A 25,660-nucleotide genomic window follows, 5' to 3' on the forward strand; every position below is an offset into this window, starting at 1 on the left:
TTGTAAATCAATCATCTCTTAATGCATGATACAAAATATCAAACAGCATGGATGTAAAAATTAACGTGACCTAACGAGTAGACCATGTCGTGCCGAATGATTTAACCGCCAAATCACACAAAACACTTAACCTAAACGCCATCTATGGGCAGACAATTCAGAAGAAAATAATTACATTCTAATTCATAAAATCAACCGACTGAAATTATATTTATATTAACCAACGGAACTATGGAAAACAACTGCCGTATTCCTGACTTGGTACTGACAATATGCGAACAGAAAAAGGTGTATAAAATCTGGTGTTATAGCTAGCTAACCCTTCCACTTGTATAACGTATGTTAATAATTGCATTAATTAGAGAATAAAGTTTAGTTTTAAATTATCATTTTGCTAAAATGTTCCCTTCCCTGTTGTTATTTTACTTTGACACATGATTCAAACAAAATTATGTTTCCTTTTGTTTTACAATATAATATTCCAAGGGATTTCATTTTTTATCAAGAGTTTTGTGGACAGTTTTTTTTTTTCTTTCTTATTTTGTACCAATGGCCTAACGCTTATATCAACTTCGCCGTTATGTCAAGTAATTTGAAATACCACTGGATAGGAAAAGCCATGGTTTTAGGAATCATTACGAATGATATTTAAATATAATTCAACATCTTAAATATAAAGGGTTTTATAAGTATGATTTATTGTTGAATCAAGAGAGCTGTTTTCAAAATGTCATTCATATGTATTATTAAATGGATGTCTACGAGAAAACCATGCAAAATCAAAAAAAAATTATGAAAGGGGTTGTGGAATTTTCAGCTGATTTTGGGTTCCTAGTAAAGTATTAAGTACATCTAATAGTTCTATGGTTAAAAAATGACAATTTATCTCAAATTATGTGAATACAGGGCAATTCTAGTTTAGTACCAAATTTGCTGGAAAATGTTGTTGAAAATGGACATTTTTGGTTTTTTTTTATTGAATAGTTCAAAGTATCATATGACAAAAAAAATTGTTTGGCCTTAAAATTCAGACTTTCTACTAAAATAAACTGTAATTTGGATCTTATTTCAACCTTTATCTTTGTTTTTATTTTTATTGACATAATTGTGTTTTTTAAAAATTTGAATTCAGCCTGTACTGAAAATGTCCATAAAACCTCAAAAGTCACTCAAATTGAAAAAATATTTTGTTAAACGTTATGGTTCACTACAAACTAGTATTTCTTAACGGGATTTTGGTTGCAAATTGATATAAGCTTATTTGAATAAAAGATGAAAAACTGAAAAATATAGCTAAAATTATCTCCCTTTGTAAAACTCTTCACAATAAAAGGTAGATTTAGTGTCAATAACAGAAGGAGGGAAATCAACAAATGTGCAGAAGGATAGGAAATAATGGTATTTTAGATGAATATGGTGTAGCCAAAAACTTATTTTTAATGAAAGAGTGTAACAAAGACATAGCAAACCATGTGGCAAAGACATTCCCACTGCCACTGGGATAAGTCTGATCCTGATCAGATAGTCTAGACATGACTCATGAGGCTAGACTATCACTATCATGTCTAGCCCTAGGTTTCAGACTCACATTTTAAAATGCATATGCTGCAAACATGGACAGGAGTTGGATTGCAGTAGACAAGAAGACAAAATGAGTTGCTGCCATCCTTTCATGACCCTTCCAAATCTAGCAACGGAAATTCCAAAGCAAAACTTTCAGTTTCAGTTGGTTCTGGTAAGTTTGTTAATTTTTTTTGTGGTTAGAAAAAGCAATTTGACACCATAAAAAGACCTACTGTAGAAACATCACATCAACACATAAATATGGGAAGAAGAGCATAGACTATTTCTCTTTTGGGGAAAAAAAGGGGGGGGGGTATTTACATAATTTTCTTGAAGCAAACACTGATTTAATTTTCATTGACATACATTTAGAATGATTTAAAATTCTTCTGAAACTAAAAGATTTATGTGTTTGCCTTCTAAATTTTAATAGAAAAACTTTTTTCTCTCTCAGTCTCTCTAGAAATCTATAATAATATTAATCATGATAAATATATATTCTATTACAAATTGTTTGTATCTATGTATCTATGCAAATCATTATTCTTTTGCCTTATTCATGTATACTCTGTATGCCCCTTGTGGGCCCTTAATTGGAAATAAAATATGTTCTGTTCAAAGCCCTCCGGTATTAGGTCTGTTCGCCCTGAGTTTGTTTGCCAAATTGTCAATAGAGTCCATTGATTCCATTTTCTCCTAATTTAAAAATAATGGTTGCTTCAAATCTTTTGCTTTTTTTTTTAAATACAACCCATTGAAATAGAAAACATTCAGTAGATAGATATAGGAAGATGTGGTATGAGTGCCAATGAGACAACTATCCATCCAAATAACAATTTGTAAAAGTAAACCATTATAGGTAAATGGACGGCCTTCAACACAGAGCCTTGGCTCACACGGAACAACAAGCTATAAACATGATAAAGGACCCCTAAATTACTAGTGTAAAACCCTTCGAACAGGAAAATCAATGGTCTAATCTATATAAAAAAAAGGAGAAACAAGAAACACGTATAAATTACATAAACATACGAAAACTGCTGTACATTTATGCCAACTAAAAAGTATGTGTGTTAACCGCACTACCCTTACCTACCTTTATTTTTATCCCTACCCTAAAGATTTTTGTGACAGGTTTTGATTAAGTACTGTTAAAGTCACAATATAGGTCCCAAAGAGTTGTGAATTTCCTGTCTTTATTCATTCCTTTACCAGTACTACATGTTCATTGTACAATGCAGCTAGATTGATACAATATATGGTTCTCAAACTCAAAAAAATGTTTTACAGACTATGAGCTGGTTTTTTTTCTCTCTAAAAATTGGTTACTGTGAGACTTTTTCTTTACATTTCCTTAGTGCAGGTCATGTATCACAGTTATAAACATGGAAAGAGAACTTGTACATGTCTTTACTTCTATCATTAAGAAAAAAGAATCTGAATAGAATATGCTAACAAATGTATTCCAAATTAAAGGGCCCAGAAGGGGCAACATGAGATTATAACATTACAGATTTCTCAGATAAAACAAATTCAAAATAACAATACTGAAGAAATAAATTACTTGATGATGTGATTGATATCATAGCATTTATGACATTTACACAAATAAATTATCATGTCTACAAAACTTTTTTTTTCAATGAACCAATACATTATGTTAAAGCCAACTTAATGTACAATGTACATGTAGATGTAACTCACTGTACTGATCATGCAAATGTACAAATATACAATATTTTATTTCTTATCAACAGGTTAATGTTGAAGATGGAAAAGCACAAAAATAATGTTAAAATGAAAGCAGATATGATAGGAGATCATATAGGTAAATATATGATATAATTGATAAAAAAAATGAATCAAACAAGTCATAACAAGAGACTACTAAATAGACAGAAAATAAGACCTGTGTTGTGGCATTATTTGTGAAATATAATCATATAATATAGAAATTGGAAATTGACCAGTTACATTTTTTATTGTAAAAACATGATAAATAATCAATAAATTAGATTAACCCTTCAATTTTAAAAGTTCAATCTGGTAAACAAAAAGTAAAAATGACACACAGAACACTCAAATTATTATTTTATGATCAATTAAGGGCCATATCAGTACAAATTACACAACAAAATTTTCATTACTCATCATTGGAATTGTTCTCTTTATAAGAATTAAACCTAGACAAAAATATGTGTTTTTGTCAGCTTGACACTGAGATCCTCATTTATAGTATACATACATTTATGGTAAACCTGAAGACTACATTTGTATTTTTCATTTTGAAAAAAACACTTTTACCATTATTACAGCTATTTTCCTAATGCGTGTAGAGTAAAACTTTGGTAGGTTTGCTTGCTCTGTTTGTATAAATATTGATTCAAGCTTTGTTATTAAGGTTAATATCTTCAAACAATAAATATAGGCATATTTGAACCTTCATGGAGTACTTTTAAATTTGATTAGACGTTATGTCAATTGCAATTGTACAATATACAAACAAACCATGAAAGCTAACCATGCTAACCGAAGTCTTAGATTTACATGCCTTAGAAAATTAGCTGTAAAATTAATTATATATTTGTTTCCAATGCTTATTGTTTTACCAATTTCAAATGTTTTGGCTTGTTTTTAAATTGGTCTATATCAGCTAAAGGGTCAAAAGGGTCCAAATTTAAACTTGATTTCATAAAACAATTGAATAATTGGTGTTCTTTGATATTATGCAAAATTAAACGGTGTATTGTACTTTTTTGGGTTAAATACTTCTTATATGTTTAGATTGTTAATATTCATTTTCAAATTGCAAAAAAGATCACGGGGGCAAAAAAACCTTTGTTCGTTTATTAAAATATTATTGAAGGTTTTTTTTCTATGCTAAATGTTATCATGCATTTAGCATGTTTAGATTTATGATTTGGGCTCAGTTTTCAAGTTGATTCAAATTGGGGTCCAAACTTAAACTTTGTTTAAATTCATTAAAAAATTGCATATATGGGGTTCTTTGATATGATAAATCTAATCATGTCTTTTAGACTTTAGATTTTGGATATTGGCACAAATCCAATTTCAAAATCATCAGTTCTTTTACCACATCTATTCTGTGTCAGAAACCTACATGTATGATGTGTCTAATAATTCATCACAATCCAAATTCTGAACTGTATCATGTGAATCAAGTTTGAATGTAGTGTCTATATAGTGTCCCCCCCACACCTGATGAAGGTGCAATCTCTGCATTTGTAATAGAATGTACCCTTGAGCTGTTTTATTCTCATTATCAATACTCATCTCCCTTTTTTTGTATTGTCATAACGTCATAAATACAAGATGAAATCTACAAAATTAACTTCATAAAAATTAAGTTTGCTGCAGCTTGGAATAAGAAAAAAATCAAATTTAGGTCCATTTTTAGCTAGTATACTTTATTTCTTATTCTATGTACTGGAATGTCAGAGTTGTGATAATTGAAAAACATTTTACACTAAGACCAAGGTAATAATTAATTTCTTTTTAGGAAATTTCAATCATTTAATGGATAACAATTGTTTTCTTATTATTTTTTACAGACATTTGGTGATCCAAAAATAACTGGAGTTCATGAAAGAAGACTGATTGCTGAGACACATTTTTGTTGATAAACATGTTTATGATGAAGAAAAACTTAGATAATATTACTGATACTTGAATAAGGCTCTGATCTGTCTTTGAATTTTCCTGTTGATGTTAAAAAATTACAAGCTCAAATAAAAATAAATTGAAATGGAACTCATATGCTTTGAAAAAAAGGAAAAAAACGGCAATGTGAATCTCGCTGAAAACCACCAAGTCAACACACAGTTGCAACACAAATGAGATGAGAGAGATATTTGCTAGGAAATAGAATGTTCTCACTGTCTCACCATCAGCAAGGCTTTCTTATCAGCGAATAAGAAGTCTAAAATTACTTCTGTATTAAAAGGTCATCAGTATTGAAGACAATACAGAAGATTACGAATGTACTTCGCCATTTGATAAACATAATAATATTTTCATTTGTCAGAAATTGTTTCTTAGATTGACTAACTAGTTTTATTGATTGAATTATTAGTAAATTACCTTTCATAGTTCATGTAGTTACATGTATATAAATTCTTATAAGATAGTATGGAAACAATTTAATACTTCCCTAAATTCCATACCTTATGCAACAATTGTCTTGTGCTGCTAAGTCAATTCGAATTAACTTTTATGTACAGTATGTTTATAATAATCTTATTCTTGCATGTAAGCACCATTTAGTGTTATTGTATCATCTTCATTAATTTTTAAATATAATACTAATGCTATAAAAAATAATAACATTTATGATCATTTATACAGATTGAGATATTTAAAAATTTATCAATGCTAAAAGAGAATTTATAAATTTAGACATTTTTTTAGGAGAATTTTAGAAAGTACTACAACAAAAGCAAACCAATAGTATATGCTCAAATGCACTATTAACTCTCTCTCCAGATAACCAAATAGAGATATGTTTATATTTTATTAAATTGATGAAGTGTATGTTAGTTTAAATTAATATGTACATGCAATTTTAAGGTTTTAAAAATCAGCATTTTTATTGGATTATCTCCCTTTGTACAATAGAAATTCAGGTTTTATCCACACTGTCTCAGGTACTCATGATCAAAATGACTTATATGGTAACCAGCATGCAAGTAAAAGGTTGCAACGTGTCTTAATTTTGTTTACCTGTCAGACACAACTTCTGAATGTCAATACTTTAGATTTTTCAATATGATGAACTTGACATTGAATTTCATATAATTTTTCAGTAACCAGAATACAACTTTAGTAATTAGCAAGCTGCATTAACAAAAAATTGGAATTCTAAGAAGAAATGAATGGATTTTACTCTTTAAAGTAATAGGGACAAGTGAACTAAAGGAATTTGGAATAAAAAAAAATTACAAAAAAAAAATTGTCTTTGGCAGCTCCCCCCCCCCCCTTTTTTAAGCCTAATGCTTACTATTGTTTGAGACACAAAAATCCAATTTTCTATTTGATTTACCTATATTGCATGTTACAATCTGTATAATTCAAGTATTTATTTTTGAATGCTTGGTTTTATTAAAATATGAGACATTCCTCAATTTATTGCGAAAATACAAAAAAAGGGGGGGAGGCTATCTAAATGATCAATAAAATCTATAAAATTAATTTGCAACCGAAATCCCTTCAAAATATTTTGAACCAAAGAAAATGCAAAGCATTTCTGAAATTTAGGGTAAATTAAAGCGACTTTTGGGCTGTAGTGTCTGTTTTAGTGTGATTTGATGAAAAGGCCATATTTTTTATCATTTTATGTGTTTTGCCACACCCTTATTTTCTATATATATCATTATGTTTAATAAAATTATGTGATTTATACTTCATACACATCCTATCTGTGCTATTAAAGTATTTAAACACTCAGAAGTATTATGGTATTTATTTCTATTTGAGAAATTTATGAAATCTATGCATTTCAGTAAATGCATCTATAAATAAACTCAAAAATACCCTAAATCCCTATCGTTGCCATGGTTACCAGCAGTGTAAGGGCTTCAAACTTGCATGACTTTCATATGAGGTCAACCTGAACATGTCAGCAAGGTTTCATCAAAATCAAACAACTTTGCATGGAGCACCATCTGCATGGTTTTCTCATAGATGTCCATTTAAGTATTTACGCGTTTTCCCTATTTATGGCACACTTTAGTTTGTTGCAAAAAAATGCATTAACTATATATAAAGTAAGATTGAATGCAATTATAATGAATCATCTGCGGTTAACTGATTGTCTTAGCTGCGGTGTTATTTATTCTAAAATTTCTTATTTGTTAAGGACATAAGAAAGGATTTTAGAAAAATATGCAATCGCAATATAAATATGATTATAAAATAATTTAAGGATACATTTGATTTATTTAAGAAGTGAGAGTCTTTTATCATCTTTAGCATTTCCAAAGCCGTAATGTCGACAAAAATAATTATTCAAAATAGTACATAACGTTCCATTTTCTTTAAAACAATGTCGGTCCCCTCGCAACTCCGTTATTCTAACAATGATTGACATAGATACATTGTGACTATTGTATAGGTTTTAAGCTTTTGCCCGTGATATGTACTACAGGATGCTGAATATCGTTAACAAGAGTGCACACGCTGAAATGTCTCGCCTTCTTTACTTATCATTGATATTATGTTGATAGTCCTATATATAACTTGTATAAAGCTTTATTTCAACTGTCTCATAAACTTTACATTTACCAAGATAACTAAACATTGACCAATGAACCATGAAAATGAGGTCAAGGTCAGATGAACCATGCCAGGCAGACATTTTAACAATTCTCCCATACAACAAATCGAGTTGATCTATTGCTTATAGTTTAAGAAAAACAGACCAAAACACAAAAACTTAACACTGAGCAATAAAACCGTGAAAATGAGGTCAAGGTCAAATAAAACCTACCCGACTGATATATAAATCATAAAACATTTCCATACACCAAATATAGTTGACCTATGGCATATAGTATTAGATAAATAGACCAAAACTCAAAAATTTAACTTCGACCACTGAACCATGAAAATGAGGTCAAGGTCAGATGATATCAGCCCGCTAGACATGTACACCTTACAATCATTCCATACAACAAATATAGTAGACATATTGCATAAAGTATGAGAAAAACAGACCAAAACACAAAAACTTAACTATAACCACTGAACCATAAAAATGAGGTCAAGGTCAGATGACACCTGCCAGTTGGACATGTACACCTTACAGGCCTTCCATACACCGAATATACTAGACCTATTGCTTATAGTATCTGAGATATGGACTTGACCACCAAAACTTAACCTTGTTCACTGATCCATGAAATGAGGTCGAGGTCATATGAAAACTGTCTGATGGGCATGAGGACCTTGCAAGGTACGCACATACCAAATATAGTTATCCTATTACTTATAATCAGAGAGAATTCAACATTACAAAAAATCTGAACTTTTTTTTCAAGTGGTCACTGAACCATGAAAATGAGGTCAAGGACATTGTACATGTGACTGACGGAAACGTCGTAACATGAGGCATCTATATACATAGTATGAAGCATCCAGGTCTTCCACCTTCTAAAATATAAAGCTTTTAAGAAGTTAGCTAACGACGCCGCCGCCGCCGACGCCGGATCACTATCCCTATGTCGAGCTTAAACCTCGGATAATCATTCTTTTTTCAAATATAAACAATTATGTCTTCAGATTTGGATTACTTAGTATCTGTGAATATTTTGAGAACATCTTATATACTAGTACATGTATTCTAAATGACTTTATTTGTCGTTATTAGTCTGAAATCGTAAATCCGTTGTTTGTTTATATTTCTGTTAGACTATATAAAAAAGAAGATGTGGTATGCTTGCCAATGAGACAACTGTCCACAAGAGACCAAAATGAAACACACATTAACAACTATAAGTCACCGTACGGCCTTCAACAATGAGCAAAGCCCATACCGCATAGTCAGCTATAAAAGGCCCCGATATGACAATGTAAAACAATTCAAACGAGAAAACTAACGGCCTTATTTAAATAAAAAAAAATGAACGAAAAACAAATATGTAACACATATACAAACGACAACCACTGAATTACAGGCTGCTGACTTGGGACAGGCACATACATAAATAATGTGGCGGGTTAAACATGTTAGCGGGATCACAACCCTCCCCATAATCAGGGACAGTGGTATAACAGTACAACATAAGAACGAACTATAAAAATCAGTTGAAAAAGGCTTAACTCATCAGATGAACAAAATACAAGTGGACGTGGCCGGGTACTTGTACATCCCGACAACAAAAAGACACTAGGAACAGATCTGAGAGTACTCGCAGTTATCTGACAGCTACTTCAAAGCCACCAACAACTAATAAAAAAAATCATGCATCTAAGACTAAACTATCATGTTTTTTTAAAATTTCAAATTAACAAACTCTACGAAAATACAGAGCTGAACATTGTACATGTTGTACATTGTGGTAAGGGACCGTTCAATATTTATCAGATGGATGGGCCGGTGCATTCTTAATATTGTTTTATTAAAAAAGTTATTGACCATCCTTTTAAATTGTGAAAAAAAGTCCTTGCCTATCTAAAAAAATCTATAAAAAAAGTCCTTGCCCCTCTAAAACTCTAAGACAATCAAAAATGATTTAGGTTCTTTTTCTATTTTAAAGTTTTTAAATTTTTATGTCTTGAAATCAAAGAATAGACTTTATACAAAATTTAAAATGTGCTAGTTAATTATATATGTATATATCTATGTGTGTATCAGAACCATACATTTTATTGATTTTTAAAACCAGTATGAATATACATGTACAGATTTGATTTTATATGTGCAGCCTCAAATACAATATTGATTTAAAATAAAGGAAATAATTCAAATTAAGGGACCATAACGCTTGGACTAGTAAACATATTATCATATACTGAATTACTAATTATTGTCCTAAAAACAGAACATGTTTATAGTTCAAATATCAATGTCCCTTTATCTATTCTACTTTTCAAAAAAGAAATTTATTATGGTCTTTTTAAGCAAATATAGGCAGACATGTTTTTGACTTTGATGCAGCCTTTTTCACCTATTAATTAATTCCCTAAATTTGACAGCTTAACACCAAACTATAAAACAACCAGGCATTCTTTAAGATGAATATACAAATGAGATAGCTGTACAGTTATATGAAAATCTAAGTTGATTTGAAAAAGTTATAAAACAAATGAAAGGTGACCATCTGAACTTAGTCGAAACTTAAAATTGTAGCTTTTTTTCAACCAATTAATTAAATCCTTTAAATGACAGCAAAAAAACAAAGTACTAAACAGCCTAGCATTCAGTAAGATCAATATACAAATGATATAGCAGTAGAGGTTTATGAAAATGCAAGTTGATTTGAAAAAGTTATGAAAAAAATTAAAGATGACTATCTTGAAATAACAAAAAACTGAAAATTTAAGCTTTTTCTTAAACCTTTTTATTAAATCCATAAGAATGACAGTATCCCACCAAACTACCAAACAACTTGGCATTCTGTAAGATCAATATATAAATGAAATACATGTAGCTGTTAAGTTTTATGAAAATCCATGTTGGTTTAAACTAAAAATTTGAGTTTTGTTTAACATGTTTAACCTATTTTATTAAATCCAAAAGACTGACAACAATACAACAAACTACCAATCAATCTGGCTTTCTATAAGATCAATATATAAAAAAAAATAGCTGTAGAGTTTTATGAAAATCCATGTTGATTTAAAAAAAGTTATAAAACAAATTAAAGATGACTATCTAGATTCAGCCTTAACTTAAAATGTGAGTTTTTTTTCTTATCTATTAATTAAATCTATAAATTTAACAGCAATACATCTAACTACCAAACAACCTGTCTTTCTATAAGATCAATATATAAATGAGATAGCTGTAGAGTTTTTGGAAAATCCAAGTTGATTTGAAAAAGTTAGAAAAAAATTTAAAGTTTACTATCTGAATTTAGCCTTATCTAAAAATTTGAGCTTTTTTTTCTTACCTATTAATTAAATCCATAACTTTTACAGCAATACACCAAACTATTAAACAATTTGGTATTCTATAAGGTCAAAATAATCTAAAAGATAGTCTGAACAGAAAATTCTAGTTTTTTATTCCTTAATTAATTAATAAATCCTTAAAATTGACAGAAATGAACCAAGCTACCAGTTTGTTGAGACATGTTTTGAGTGCCCGCAAAAGAAATATCCTACAAACCAATAAAATTGATAACAAAATTTTTCCTATAAAATATGTTCTGGCCCATCCTCTAAATATTTTAAAAAAAGTTCTTGCCCATCCAAATATTTCCACAAAAAAGTGCTTGCCCCGCCCCATTTTGCACCGGCCCATCCATGTGATAAATATTGAACGGTCCCTAAGAGAGCCGCCCACCTAGAGTCCAAAGTAAAGTTTATTTTCCTGTCAACACCTTTTGGTCGATATAAATATATTGACATCATGATATTGTCGGGACGGATAAGTTATTTTTCAATAGAAAGAATTCAAGTTTAGGTTGTCATTGGTATAATCAATTTTGCCTTTTTATACACTTATAACAATTTCTACGTTTCCTTGTGTGTTTTTGTTGCACTTCGGTCGGTATTCCTGTTGGTCCTTAGATTTCCTCTTACAGTTGATGTGTTACCCTCGGTTTTGGTTTGTGACCTGAATTTGTTTACCTTCTAATTAATTTATAACTTATGTACACCGGTATACTACTGTTGGATCATGTTTTCCCCTTTTTAATCATTGACGTTGAATCGATAAGACATTCTGCTAAATGGATGACATTTCAACTATTTCAAAGTATGTTGTGTTTGTACTAGTAATTGTCTCCACAAAACCACAAAATTAGATATTTACAGAAATTTCAAAGATGGATTGAAATGTCGTTAAATCGTATTTTGATTCATGTATTTCAATTTCTCTAAGTCATCTGTTAAACATTGATGTATTACATACGTCAATACATGGTATAGAAAAAGAAAGATTTGAAATTGATCCTTCATTGTCTACACAAAGAAAGCTCGTAATATACATCCCCATGTGATATGTCCACACCATTTTCCTTAGCTACCAAGGTATTTATCAAGGTTGGTGATTGATTCGAACAGGTTGGGACCAAACACCTATATGGGTGATAATTAACCCATTTGGGGTTTCAAAGTCCATATGGGATATACACTTACTGTGCAAAAAAGAAGTTGTAGTAATTAAGATATTGAAAATATCATTTGGTCGTTATTGACTTTTCCAGAAAAGGAATACGTTTCTCTATAGTTCCTTTGAAAACAGAATCTTCCAAGAATCAAACTCATAAAGATATTCAAAAAAGATGGGAACAAATGTTGCTGCCTTTTAAACAACAAATGTACATCCAATTGTGTATTTAATAATAAACGGGATATGGTAACCAATATGGGTGAATGTTCCCAACATGTTGGGTGGAAGATGAAAGATTAAAGGTCAAATGGGCAAATAAAAAATATACTGTTGTATTACATGGTTAAAATCCAGGTGTAGAATAGTGATTTATCTTACTTACTTTAACTGGTCTAGCACTTTTTAATTATTTTTCGGGGGAGAATGATTTGATAGAGGTTTATACATTGATTACCTCTATCAATTATTACTTAAAGAAGAGGAATTCACATATCCAACCATAGGTATAAAAAATTATTTCAAAAGTGCATGATATGAAATATTTGTTACTAGATGTCATATCAAACATCACTAAAACAAACACCTTCTAATAAAAGATAGGTTAAAGATGACAAAGGACATTTAAACTTTTAAGTCGATGCAAACTTTGAAAAAATATAAACATTTAATAAAACAAGCGTATGGTAAAACAAAGCGTATAATTAATTACTGCCAATCAATACTGTTGCAAACACAGATATTGGAAAGATTTTATTTCAACCGATATTATTTTTCCTCGTTTATGATTATGAAGCAACGTTGTTCAACAATTTTGTTTTGCTTTGATTTTATTTTCAATATACTGCGACTAAATATTATGAACTGTCTATTTTAATTCGCTTCATTACTTTTATATTCCATTAATGACTGTCTCCGTACACTTGCATGGACATTTACAATATTTATGTTAGATTTCGAGTGATAAATCATATTGAATGGATGAGAATGGTAATTAAATCTATTCTCTTTTTGTATTTCACTAATATTTTTGTTGAATATATAAGTCTTCACCAGTCAAGCTTTTTCTATAGATTGATTAATCGGACATGGTTTAACAATGTTAAAGAATTAATGGAAGAAAGGTCATTACCCAGAAAGAGATTTCATTAGTATTTTTTTTCACAGTGTGCCTTGTTTTGATTCATAGCAACATTTTGAGTATTCTTCATTTTCTGATGACTTACAAGTTGTAATCAACTTACACAAGCTTTCTTGTGGAAAGAACAATTTAAAACATATGCAGTTTTAAATCTACAAACCAATTATCTTGCATACCAAATTCATAAAAATATTTCATTGAAAGTAAAGATACAAATAATCCTAAATTATAAGTCTAGAATCATTTAGAAAATGGAAAAATACTAAAGCAACATTTGTTCTTAACTTTATTTTTTCTCAGTGTTTAGTTTGAGCGTTACACAAACTTCCATAATTACAGTTAAAATGCATTCTGAGATAAATGAAATTTCTTTCCCGTTTTATTGATAGGTACTCGTATGTAAGTTTTTTTTAATGATGTTGGTGTATTGATGTAAGACCAAAAAGATCAATTTTAAGGTAAACTTAACCTTGTAGATAAAAACTTTACAAATATATTCACACAAAATACGCCAGATTTTGTTTAATTCGGTAAATGCTTCATTTCATTTATTTTTTGTTTTAATTGAAGTGATTTTTAAATGTGCCTCTTGTATCTTTCGCCCCTCTTTTAGTGACATTTGTAACATACTTCTATGTTAACCTTAATCTTAAGCAGCAATAAATGACCTTTATGAATCAGTAAATTTAACAAACAAGGGATTTGACCTGTGAGAATCCTGAGTTCATTGTTAAATCAAGGCCATCTGTGCTAAATTAATACTTTCTTTGTATAGACAGTGCTTGGTGCCACTAAAAATTTGAAATATGTTAAAGTATATGATCTTGTAAGTGACCTTTCTTTATTATTTGGTTTTCTTGGATTTTTGGGTTCTGTTTCATTGTACCAGCTTAGAAGTCAGTATATTCGTACTGACATGATTTATAACAAAGTATTCTAATACAGTTACTTAATAAGTTTCGAAATTATAAGAAACTTGGGTCTCAACCCAACAGTTCAACTAAGATTGATTTGATTATATGTTGGTTTCTTGTTGTTCATATAGCTCATCAACAGTTTCGATTTTTATACATCTTCGGCTTTTAACCATTCGGCTTTTAGCGTTCTTGGTGAGGTAAATGCAGAGAAGAGATTCGTACATATTTAATCTATAACGGGTTTTTTTTTTGGTTTTTTTTTTTGGTTTTTTTCTTGTTTTGTTTTTTAATAGTATTCATTTTTTTTCTAGACAGTACTATATTTGCAGTTTATCAATTCAATTGGTTACCTATCTTATCATATAATTTAAAATTAAAAGGTTCGTAGGTCGAAATTCTTTATTTAATTCTTCTCAATTTCGATAATAAAATAATTTTCAACAGAACATAAAGACATATTTTTTTAACCTTAAAACATTTAAATACTGAGTGGCGTTGTGCACTTTGTATATGCACGATACAATAAAATAAGCGACAACGAAATATAGACAAATATATGTTCTCTTATATAATATCAACGAATATCAGAACTTGAATGAATAATTAAGTGTTTCACTAAAATGACTCAGAAGAATTTGTCGTCTGTGATCAACAGCTGAGAGAAATTCTAGGATCCTATGTTTTGTGGTTTATTTAATGAAAACTAAATACAAAAGACTTGCTTCAATTCCCTGGCTATCATTTCGTCTAAACACAAAATTAAAACAAAATTAGTTTTTCGTTTTGTAATGATTTCAGTTCCTGCTGAATAGAACAATATGATGAATAATGGGAAGACGCAGAAAGAAGGATTTTTTGTTTGTAATCGGTATGACTCATATTTTAAATTAAAGAATTGTGTTCCCTTTCTTTTTTCACATTGTTTTGAGAGAGAAAATCGCTCTGTCACTTGTCACTTGTTCTGAGGAATGCATGGGAGAACAAATGGTTCTTTTTCAAATACTTTTTTCATGCCACGTTTTAATAAAAAAAAATCGTCGATCGTTAGAAGAAAAATATAATGCTTAATAATTATAGAGTAAAACACATAAAAAATATTTTATAATATAATGTCATTTGCTGTGAATATTATATTCTCTAACATCAACTTTTAACAATAATTTACAATAGACATTAATTCCTTTAGTTTGATGATGCATTTCCTGTGATCTACTGCCTATCCTTAATACGGACCTAAGGCAGTTCTTGTAAATTAATTGTAACATTGTAAAACGTTCATCGACACAGGTGTTACAACTAATGAAAAACCAATGATGCTGTGTTATGCCCCTTCGGGTATTTTTAATTATCAATATAAAAATTAATTAGATGTAATGAGTGTAAAATGGTAGTTATATTTTTGATGTACTATATACCAAATTCTGTCTTTGAAATTTTATAAAGTCACAAAACTTTTATAATAATGTAACAATTCGTCCGTGTTACAATTTCTTGAGAAGAAAACATTCCAAGTTATGCCCCTTGGGTTTTTCAATTATCCAGATAAAATTAATTAGATAAAATGAGTGAATAATGTTGATAAAACAAATTTCCAAACTTTTATAACATTTTAATAGTTCGTCGACACCGGTGTTCTGAAACAACAATGATTCCATGTTGTATTCCTTCAGATTTTTCCTTATTATCCAGATGAAGTTAATTAGATATATATATAGATTCCACAACTCAGCAAGTGTATTACGATATTTCTCCACTCGAGACAGTTAAATATAAATATTTAAAGCACGAGGCTTGTCAAGCTTTTTAAATAATTAAAATTTAACTGTTGAGAGTGGGGAAATATCGTAATACACGAGTTACAGTGGTGGAATCTGTTTCTCTCTATATGATTTCTAATTCCTTTTCAAAGATTTGAGGAAATTTGTGTAATTTGATTTGACGTTATCAGGCATGGTCGCCTTTTTTCCTGACGTCATAATAAGAAAACTCAGAAGAAAATAAGAAAAAAATTAACTTCACAATTAAATTTCAACCAATCATTTGCCGAGAACAGATTTTTCACTAGTGAGGAGAAATATTTTTCTCACATCGGTCAGGAATTGTGAAAATAGCACAAAAATTCAAGAAAATGAGTTATAATTTTTCTGAAATTATTACAATTGAAAACTCTATTTTGACGTTTGCATTGTTTACATACTTTTTTTTTTTTAATTTATACTCCTGGATACTTAAAGATTCAAAAAGTTCCCGCCGAAATATTTTTTGTGCTTTCTGTCAAGTAGTAACAACATCTTATGAAACAAAACTGACTAAAGTTTTTGCTTGTGTTGTGGGAAAAACGTGATACAATCTTTTATGATAGTCAGCCTTTCTGACAGTTATCTTTATTTTCTAAACAATGCATTAAACATTTGACATTTTTTTTATTATTTGCACGTGAGTTTATAGGAGATTGATTCATAAAGAGTTAGATTTAAATTATAGATTCTAATGTTATCAATACAAAAGAACCAATAATTTCTGTTAATTCAGGAACCACTTTGATATGTTTTTTCTGTCTACGAAAATATAACATCAGCACTGTGTTGCATAATGAATTACCCTCGTAGCTGGTTTTTTAAAAGTGTACATCACATGTTTTAGATTATTTCGAGTAGACAGTATGTATTGCAATAATTCCTTGTACGATTTTCATTGTTTTCGTCTTTTTAAACATGTACACTACGAAAATGCTTGTTTAGAGTTGAATAAACAAATACAACATTTGTCTAATCTACTCTATAAGTCATTTCGTTCTTTTTATTCAATAGATCTATTAGTCTCATGCAATGTGTTTGATTTTAAATCATTAAGAAATAAGCTTCTTTTATCTTTCCAATTTGATGCATTTATTATCATTTGCACGATCCATTCTAAATTTCTTTTGATTTGTAAGATTAAAGCAAATTTAAAAGTGTAAAAGACTTTCAATTATTGCAAACATTTTCTAGTTGAAAAATAATCTTTGAACTCTAATATTATTACTTATTTCAAATCAGTTCAATTAAGGTCTTACGAAGGCGTCAATTTGCTATCAAAAAACAAAAATAATCAACTCGTTCATTTGAGAAAATATACATACACAGAAATAGAAAAAGAGATATGAAGCTGATGTGTTAACAATTAAATGAAACACGTAACAACCACGTGATAAACGGGAAATGATTTCATTTGATTAGGGACTTTCCGTTTTGGATTTTCCTTTGAGTTCAGTATTTTTGTGATTTTACTTGTATTGTCAATAGTATTACGACTGTCACAATTGTTTAAGAAAAATACGACCATTTTTGTATACTTGTTTTTGTATTTCAGCAAAGGCAGTGTTCAAATCAAATTATATCAATCAGCAACACAGTTTAGTTTATTGTTGTTGATAATGAACATAAGCAGATCAAGAGAAAGGGGTCGTCAGTTATCAAAGCACGACAGAAATCAAAAGTTCAAGAAAGCCAAATCTCTAATATAAGAGGATATCTTTACTATGATATTGTAAACGCATCACCCCTTTATTAGAGATTTTGTCACATGTTATATACAATAGCATATCCATTGTCAAATATTTCATTAAAAAAAACATTCAATAATTTTCACTATTTGTGCAATGTTTAAAAGACAAGCTTGGTACAATTATTGAATCCTCACTTCGAGATTGAAAGTCATTAATACCATTGCGAATACAATTCATATCTGCTGATTTTCATTTTGAATGGATTTTATTTTTTTAAAAGCAATTGAATAACCATTCAGACAAGAACATGAGTAAATACATATTTACTGATTATAAACATGAAGATATGCTTTCAGTTCCGGTCAGTTTTAGCCTTTTGGTGCGCGTGCTTAAACACATTTGTTCTAAAACCAGTTGTTTGCATGATACGGGTTATGTTCTTCTCATTTTTTTTATGATGGCATGATACTAAACCCATATCCGGATAGATGGTGTTTGATATTCATATGATAAAGACATAATCTTTCAATCAGTTTAATTGAGGTCTGAAGGTGGCATGTCATAACTTTAAGTAGTCCTTTGTTAATGTATGTATCAAAGGCATTTTGCTTAGTTTCTTTTGTTACCGATTCTGTTTTTTTATTTAAGAGATAGTGGTTTAGGGGCAAAAGTGAGCCATAACCCCTCCGCATGTTTTGTTAGTCTTGTATGATTTTAAATTTTAGTTCTTTTATAACTTATTGACATTTTCACTGAACTTGTGCACACTTTTGTTAGGGGTCAGCTGAAGCCCACTTCCGGGTGCGGGAATATCTCGCTGTGTTGTAGACATACTATTGACCTTCAACTGTTTTAGTCAATTTTGTCGGGTTGTTGTCTCTTTGACACGTTCCCCATTTCTATTCTCAATTGTATTGGTTGTTTTAACGTTACTTGTTATACTTTCGTGTGCTGCATGTGATCCTAGAAAAAAAAACATTATTTTTGTAGCAATACACAATATATCTACCTATCTTTGACATTTTTACCTTTTATGTCTATTTGTTCTGTTCACATATTGTAGTTGGTTTTTTTATGCGACTTTCTTTCAAGTGAGATGTTTTGCTAGCTATAAAACCATGTTTAATTCACCATTTTCTAAATAGATATAACCTGTTAATTCTTTTGCCAACTGATTTGGTATATTTTTGAACTGTTTAAAGTTTGTTATTTTTAAATTTTACTTTTTACTGCAAAACCTGGCTGCGATTTCGTTAGATTCCTACCCAACGGACAATTGGTATAGAGAATAATAAAAAAAAAAAAAATATCAAAGAAAAAAAAATATCAAAGAAAAACAGTAAAGAAAACAATGTATTGCATTCTATTACTTGCACGAACTGACAAGATTGAATCACTAGACATCAAGACATTTGTTTAAACTAATCCGAAGAATTACATCAAGTTTCACTAAACAAGAAATCACATTTGCATAATCCACTTAAGGAATATTTGTTTTTCCAATATTTAAACAAAGTGGTTATAATAAATCAGACTGATTGACACCTTACATAATGTTTTGCAAATCTGATGCCATCAACTTGGAAAGTTTTTTAATCAAATTGATGCGAGACAACGCACGGTGACTGACAGTTTAGATTTCCGTCTGTCGGTTTCTCAAATTCATGTACGCTTTAATTCATTTAACGAATTATCAATGTCACTATTCATTTTTCAAATACAACGTTGACTATCTATTTTACAACAATGCTATTTTCCGATTCTCAAATACCAAAATGTTCTACCTTTACAAAATTAATAGTGTTAGATTCAGTTATAAATATATACAATTCTTCATAGTTATATAAACAAATGGCATATTTTTGTTGTAAAAAAGAAGTATGAAGAAGAAAGACCGACAAATGGGCATTCATAAAATATCTTGGTCATTTCCTAACTACCAAATAAAGGTCGATGAATGGCATTTAACGAAAAAAAAAAAAAAAAACACATTATAAATTCCAAGCATCCGAAGCGCTTTTTCTAGATATACCTTCACCAGGAACGATCCAAGACGAATATTTGAAAGCCAGGGATGTATAAGAACCTAAATACTTGAAGAACTGATTGGCCAAAAATAAATACCAAATCACTCTAATGTCAACTTTGCCTGAGGGAGTTAAAACCTTAGTTTTTTAATATTTTTGTACAATAAAAGGTACAAAAACTGCTCAAACAGATATATCTAGGGAAACGATACCAATGAACACTTCATAAGTTTTACGGTCACTATCACGATATGTATATGTGTCTCAACTCACTAGAGACATGTTTTCTGACTCTTAGATCTTTAGATACCAGATAAGGAAGTTGTCTGTGATTTTCCAAAAATGATGGTTTCTATTCCAAATTATGACATCGGTAAACTACTGTTGCCTTAACCTTACAGAATGTTTTTATTACAATTTTTTCATTACACAAATATCATATGCAATTGTTCTATAACTGATTGGAATCAGTTATTTCGGAAAATCTATTTTTTAACAGTTTCAAAAGGTGTCTTCAAAACAAGCACATTTATATCAAACATATTTCCTAGTATAATTTTTTGAATTAAGATATGAAGATTTGAAAAATGTGTACTTTGAAATGATGATAATGACACAGTACCCAATCAACCACCAATAACCAACATATAGATTTTAGATCAACCTATTTAAACTTATCCTTAGTCAGTCACAAGAAGCTACGAATGTGTTCAACTTTTAGACGGTATAATATATTTAGGACGTTACCCTTCCGGAGCACCTGATTTCACTCCCGGTTTTTAGTGGAGTTCGTGTTGTTTCTTATTTATTATTTATAACTGTTGATGTTAATGTCATTTGTTTTTTTTTTTAGTCTTTGTTTACTCCTTTTGATTGTTATTGTCTTACACTTACTCCTTTATATACACAACCATAGAAAGACACCGATACTGGTCATGGTCGGGATTCCTACTTTTTATGAGTACTTAACACTCTGCTTAATGGTTTGTTGTTGTATGGTATGAGAGAACACAATACACTTTTAAATCCATTACAAGTTAGAATAGAAGAACATCGAAGATCTTTAAATGAAAAGTATTACTTAGATTTTGTTTAACTGCACCTCAACATGAAATCCAATGTTAGAACAAATAAAAAACGAGATACCAAAAGATTGCCTTGATTGTACTAAAACAATCAAAGCCATCTATCATATTTAGGATGAATGGGCTGTCTTAATTGAATTCCATAGATTTTTTAAAAATTTGACAAAATGAAATTTTTTTTAAGCTTTGTTCAAAAATATAATGGGTCACGGGACTTTTTGTCACGCTCCTGGTTGTGCAAAATTGTCAGATTTTGTATCAATTATGCATGGAAAATCCGATTTTGTGTGAAAAAATGAAAACTTTACCATATAATTTGAAGATAAATGTGAGAGGATAACTCGTATAACATATTTTCAGATAAGAAGATCATCAGACTTGTTTTCTTGCTACATACTAAAATAGGTAAATTCAAAACCCTTTCCATTATAAAATTACTTTATCTGAGTTATCTCCCCTACTATCTGAGTTACCTCTCCTTATTTGGCAAAGTTGAAAAAATGAATCAAACACACATATTGTGTCTGGTACTTTAAAATCCAAAATGGTCAAATAGCTCTTCAACTGTTTCGGTTCTTAACATCCTCGGCTTTCAAATGTCGACTTTGGGTGTTCCTAATAAAAGGATGTCATGAAAAGCACTTCGGATGCATTAATTATTTAAGGTGTTCTTTCTCTTTTTTTTAATGAGCACGTTGCTTAACAAAATATAGGATTTGTATATTTGATCAGTATTTCATCTACTGAGTAGATGTAACTGCGGGAGAGAGTTTCGCCCAAAATATTATCACCAGGCACTTTTATGTTTATATGATATATCAATGAAACGGTGATTTTTCGAAACATTGAGAATTTAATATCTCAAGCATGCATTGCCTCTGATATATTTTACACAATTTCACGGTATTTGGTTTTCAATATTCATCATCTTCATATCAGATTTGACCTCCCAAAGCTGTTTTGATTCGGGTGTCGCTACTGGTTTGTATATAGACGAAACGTCTGACGTACGTAACAAGTTATAAGCGTTTGATTATAACAACATAACTTACGATAAAAATTCATAATTTTTTCCGAAATGTTTCTGACTTACGTGAATTTTCAATCTGAAGCAATTTTGTGAAAAGAGTCCCTGATATCTGTGATGACGCCTTTTAAAACCTATTTTTCAACTAACGAATACAACTTTATATGTTTGGTGACCAATCTTTTATATATTCATGAAATAAATTCGAGATTCATTATACAGCTACTGTTGTTCCTTTGCTTTCCTCTTATAGTTGACGTGCTTCCCTCGGTTTAAATTTGTAACCCGGATTAGTTTTATCTCAATCAATTTATGATTTTTGAAAACCGGTAAACTACACTGCATTTCTTTCTTTCTTTTTTTAGCAAAGATTAAAATTTAATATTGCATGGTTTACAATATTTTGAAAGTCAGCGAGAATGGCAAATACCATTGATATAACTGAATATTAAAAAAAATCTTCTTATTTCTCTCTTTTATTTTGTGACATTGAGTTTAGGATGACGATTTGTAGATTGCTTAGAAAAAAATAATCATTTATCATTTGTGATGTATTTGCATAAATTTCATCACAAAAACTACAAAAATACTGTCAAAAGATAATCAATCACACAAATTAGACGCTTTGACATTTTACATAATGTTAAAATCGATCTTTCCATTTTAGGTTGATAACTGATTTCAAGCATTTTCAAAAGCTGTTTATCTATGTTGATGACATAGTTCTCCGCACACCATTATAGTATTTGTTGTTGACAATTTCAATTTACAAGTATTTTACAGAATTTTATGTATTGCCGCTAATTCCATAATCAATTTCTTTCGTATGAAATGATAAACATACGTCTTGTGAATTATAAGCTATCTTCATGATTTTTTAAAAATATTTTTCTTATATTTCTACCAATAATCGCTCATCTTTTCCTTTAATCTTTTCGTTCATACTATGATGGTTCAACTAAATACTTTATAATCAATATACCATTGTTTATCTACTGAATCTGTTAAACACCATTTCGGAACAACAACAAAATATAATGACCTAGACATTAGCTGGTATATATATAGACAATTTCTTCACAATAAGGTTTCTTTTATCTTGATTCATGCGATAAAAGACAAAAGAAAAACAAAATCGATGTTGAATATTTAATTGAAAATTTAACTTAATTAGGCGTCTTTTTTATTTTCTTCTTTTATTTGGGTTTTTTTATACATTCTTTTTATACAAATTCCAAGATTTCTCATTCTAACGTGTCAGTAAAATAAACTTACTACAGAGCACAAATTTAAAAATGATATTGATAAAAAAGACAAAATCTTTCTTGTTTTTTTATACAAATTTAAAAGTTTAGGTCTGAATAATAAAAGTAAGAGTGAATAATATATATTCCCAAAATGTTTAAGTAATACATTATCAACTCATTCCGTAATTATAACATATGTATAAAAATTACAAAATACATTTATGTGTATAACAATTTGCGCGAACAGAAGATCTAAAACAGTGAAAGTAATGCAGTAATGGCTATTTACAAAAATGCATTGACCAAATGAGTCAAGAATAAATGTGTTCCCGGATGAGGTTGTAATCATCGTTATGACTCGAAGAGTTATATTATTTTAACTGTCCGTTAAGACAAAACGGTATCAGGAGAATTAAAATTCTCGTTTCGGTGTCGGATTTTTGATGGAATATCCGAAGCAATTAACAAGTTTGATTTATAAATTTGTCTTCAATTACGACACTTGCAGTGTGACTCACACCCATGTTAATAGCCCTCTGGAAGTAAATACATGACTTCAATAGGATGCGGTCAACACAACGTTTCAACGTTTTTCTCCTTGTTTTAAAGGGTATCATTGTCTTAGTGATGGCACTCATATATATAAACAATTTTAATTTTAGTTTTACTGTTCAAGGATTATTCAACATATACTAAGTGATTAAAAATTCTGGAATTGTCTATTACTGTTCGCTATCATTCGTCAATTATAAAATTTCCAAAATTGTCACTATGCTTTTACTTGGTGAATTGTATGATCATACTTCGTCCTTATAGGTTTCAACCTACCAACCTTTGTTCTGTTATTCTAATAATGAATATTTTGAATCAAAATTTAAAATCTACATTACAGCTTTTCAGGTGTCAGACCACCAATTAAAAATCCCTATCTGTTCAACCAAATTTTGCAATTTTCACAGCTTTCTAAATATTTAACCTTAAGTTTAACTTCATAGAAACAAGGTATACCCTTAATTGTACATGTATCAGCTTTCTACATGCCAATTTTCACCATACCTTTAAAGCCTTCTAACAAAATAACTGACCATCAAATAGAGGTACTCCAAAACAAAAACCTGGTTTTCTGGAAATCTAAAATTAGTATACTATGGAGCGCATGAATCATCAATTTTTAATGCAAACTCATAGACAAGTAAATTTTGGTTCAAAATGATCTAGATATATTTCTCCTTCACCAAAAGTTTCATTTCTGCAAATTTATTGGTTAGTTTAAGTAAACAAGGACATCAACAGCACTATTTTGTGTCAGAGTAGGGCTGCTTTTACATACGTTCTAAATTGGAGGGAGTAATTGGTGGTCTGACACCTTCACCAGTACGGATCCGATGTTTAAGGTCTATTTTTTTCAAAAATGAAGAGGAAAGCAAAGAGATACAAGTACAAGAAAAATCTGTGAGGTAGAACAACATTCTTTTTTAGTTAGAATAATTCGATTAAATAGGAAATCTAATCAATAACATTAAAAGATTATTTGTATCTCCATATTAGCGATTAAAATCTGCTGTCTGCCAAAATTATTCTTTTATTGGGAAAATAAGATTTATCAGGCTTTTTTCGGTGTGTCGTGATAATTGGATAAGGTAAAAGTAGTTATAATAAAATCTATGTTAAAATGTCTGAATCTAATTCGTGTAGCTGTACAGAGACTGTGAATAATTTTAATGCAAGCAAATTAGAGCTAACATAACAATTTTATCCGATTTATATACCTTTAATATGCGCATTTTGACATTTACTGTCTTCACCGTGAAGCTCGAGACCAAAATATTTGAAAATCCCAAAGTGAAAGTATGTAACAAAAACTTATTCAAACAAAAAAATATTGGTCGGTTGATTTAGTATTGTTTGTGTTCGCTAAAACCGTCTGAATGTCTTATGAGCAGTATTTCATATCAACAAATTCTTCCGAAGGGAAGAAAATAATCTATATAGAGAAATAACAGAAGAGTTTAAAAACATAAAAAAAATATTTTTTTATATCAGATTTTTTTTTCTGTTATACTTGAAAAATTGGTTGTGAAGATTTGTTTTAATTTGTCAAACATTCATATTTTTATTTTTCAAAATAACTGTAGAATGCATTTCGTCTGGCGTACTAAATTATAATCCTGGTACTTTTGATAACTATTTAAACTACTAGGTCGATGCCACTGCCGGTGGACGTTTCGTCCCCGAGGGTATCACTAGCCCAGTAGTCAACATTTCGGTGTTGACATGAATATCAATCATTTGGTCATTTTTATAAATTTCCTGTTTACAAAACTTTGAATTTTTCGAAAAACTAAGGATTTTCTTATTTCAGGCATAGATTACC

The 25,660-nt window shown here is 29.8% G+C and overlaps 1 long non-coding RNA gene across 1 annotated transcript; it reads left to right on the plus strand.

Annotated features, from left to right (window-relative positions):
* Positions 1-740: 740 nt before the first annotated feature.
* On the plus strand, positions 741-7,029 carry LOC139528433 (uncharacterized). Its single transcript, XR_011665593.1, has 3 exons — positions 741-1,735; positions 3,321-3,391; positions 5,136-7,029. It is a non-coding gene; the product is annotated as an uncharacterized lncRNA (long non-coding RNA).
* Positions 7,030-25,660: the final 18,631 nt, after the last annotated feature.

Source organism: Mytilus edulis, chromosome 6, assembly GCF_963676685.1.
Source record: "Mytilus edulis chromosome 6, xbMytEdul2.2, whole genome shotgun sequence".
NCBI lineage: Eukaryota > Metazoa > Mollusca > Bivalvia > Mytilida > Mytilidae > Mytilus > Mytilus edulis.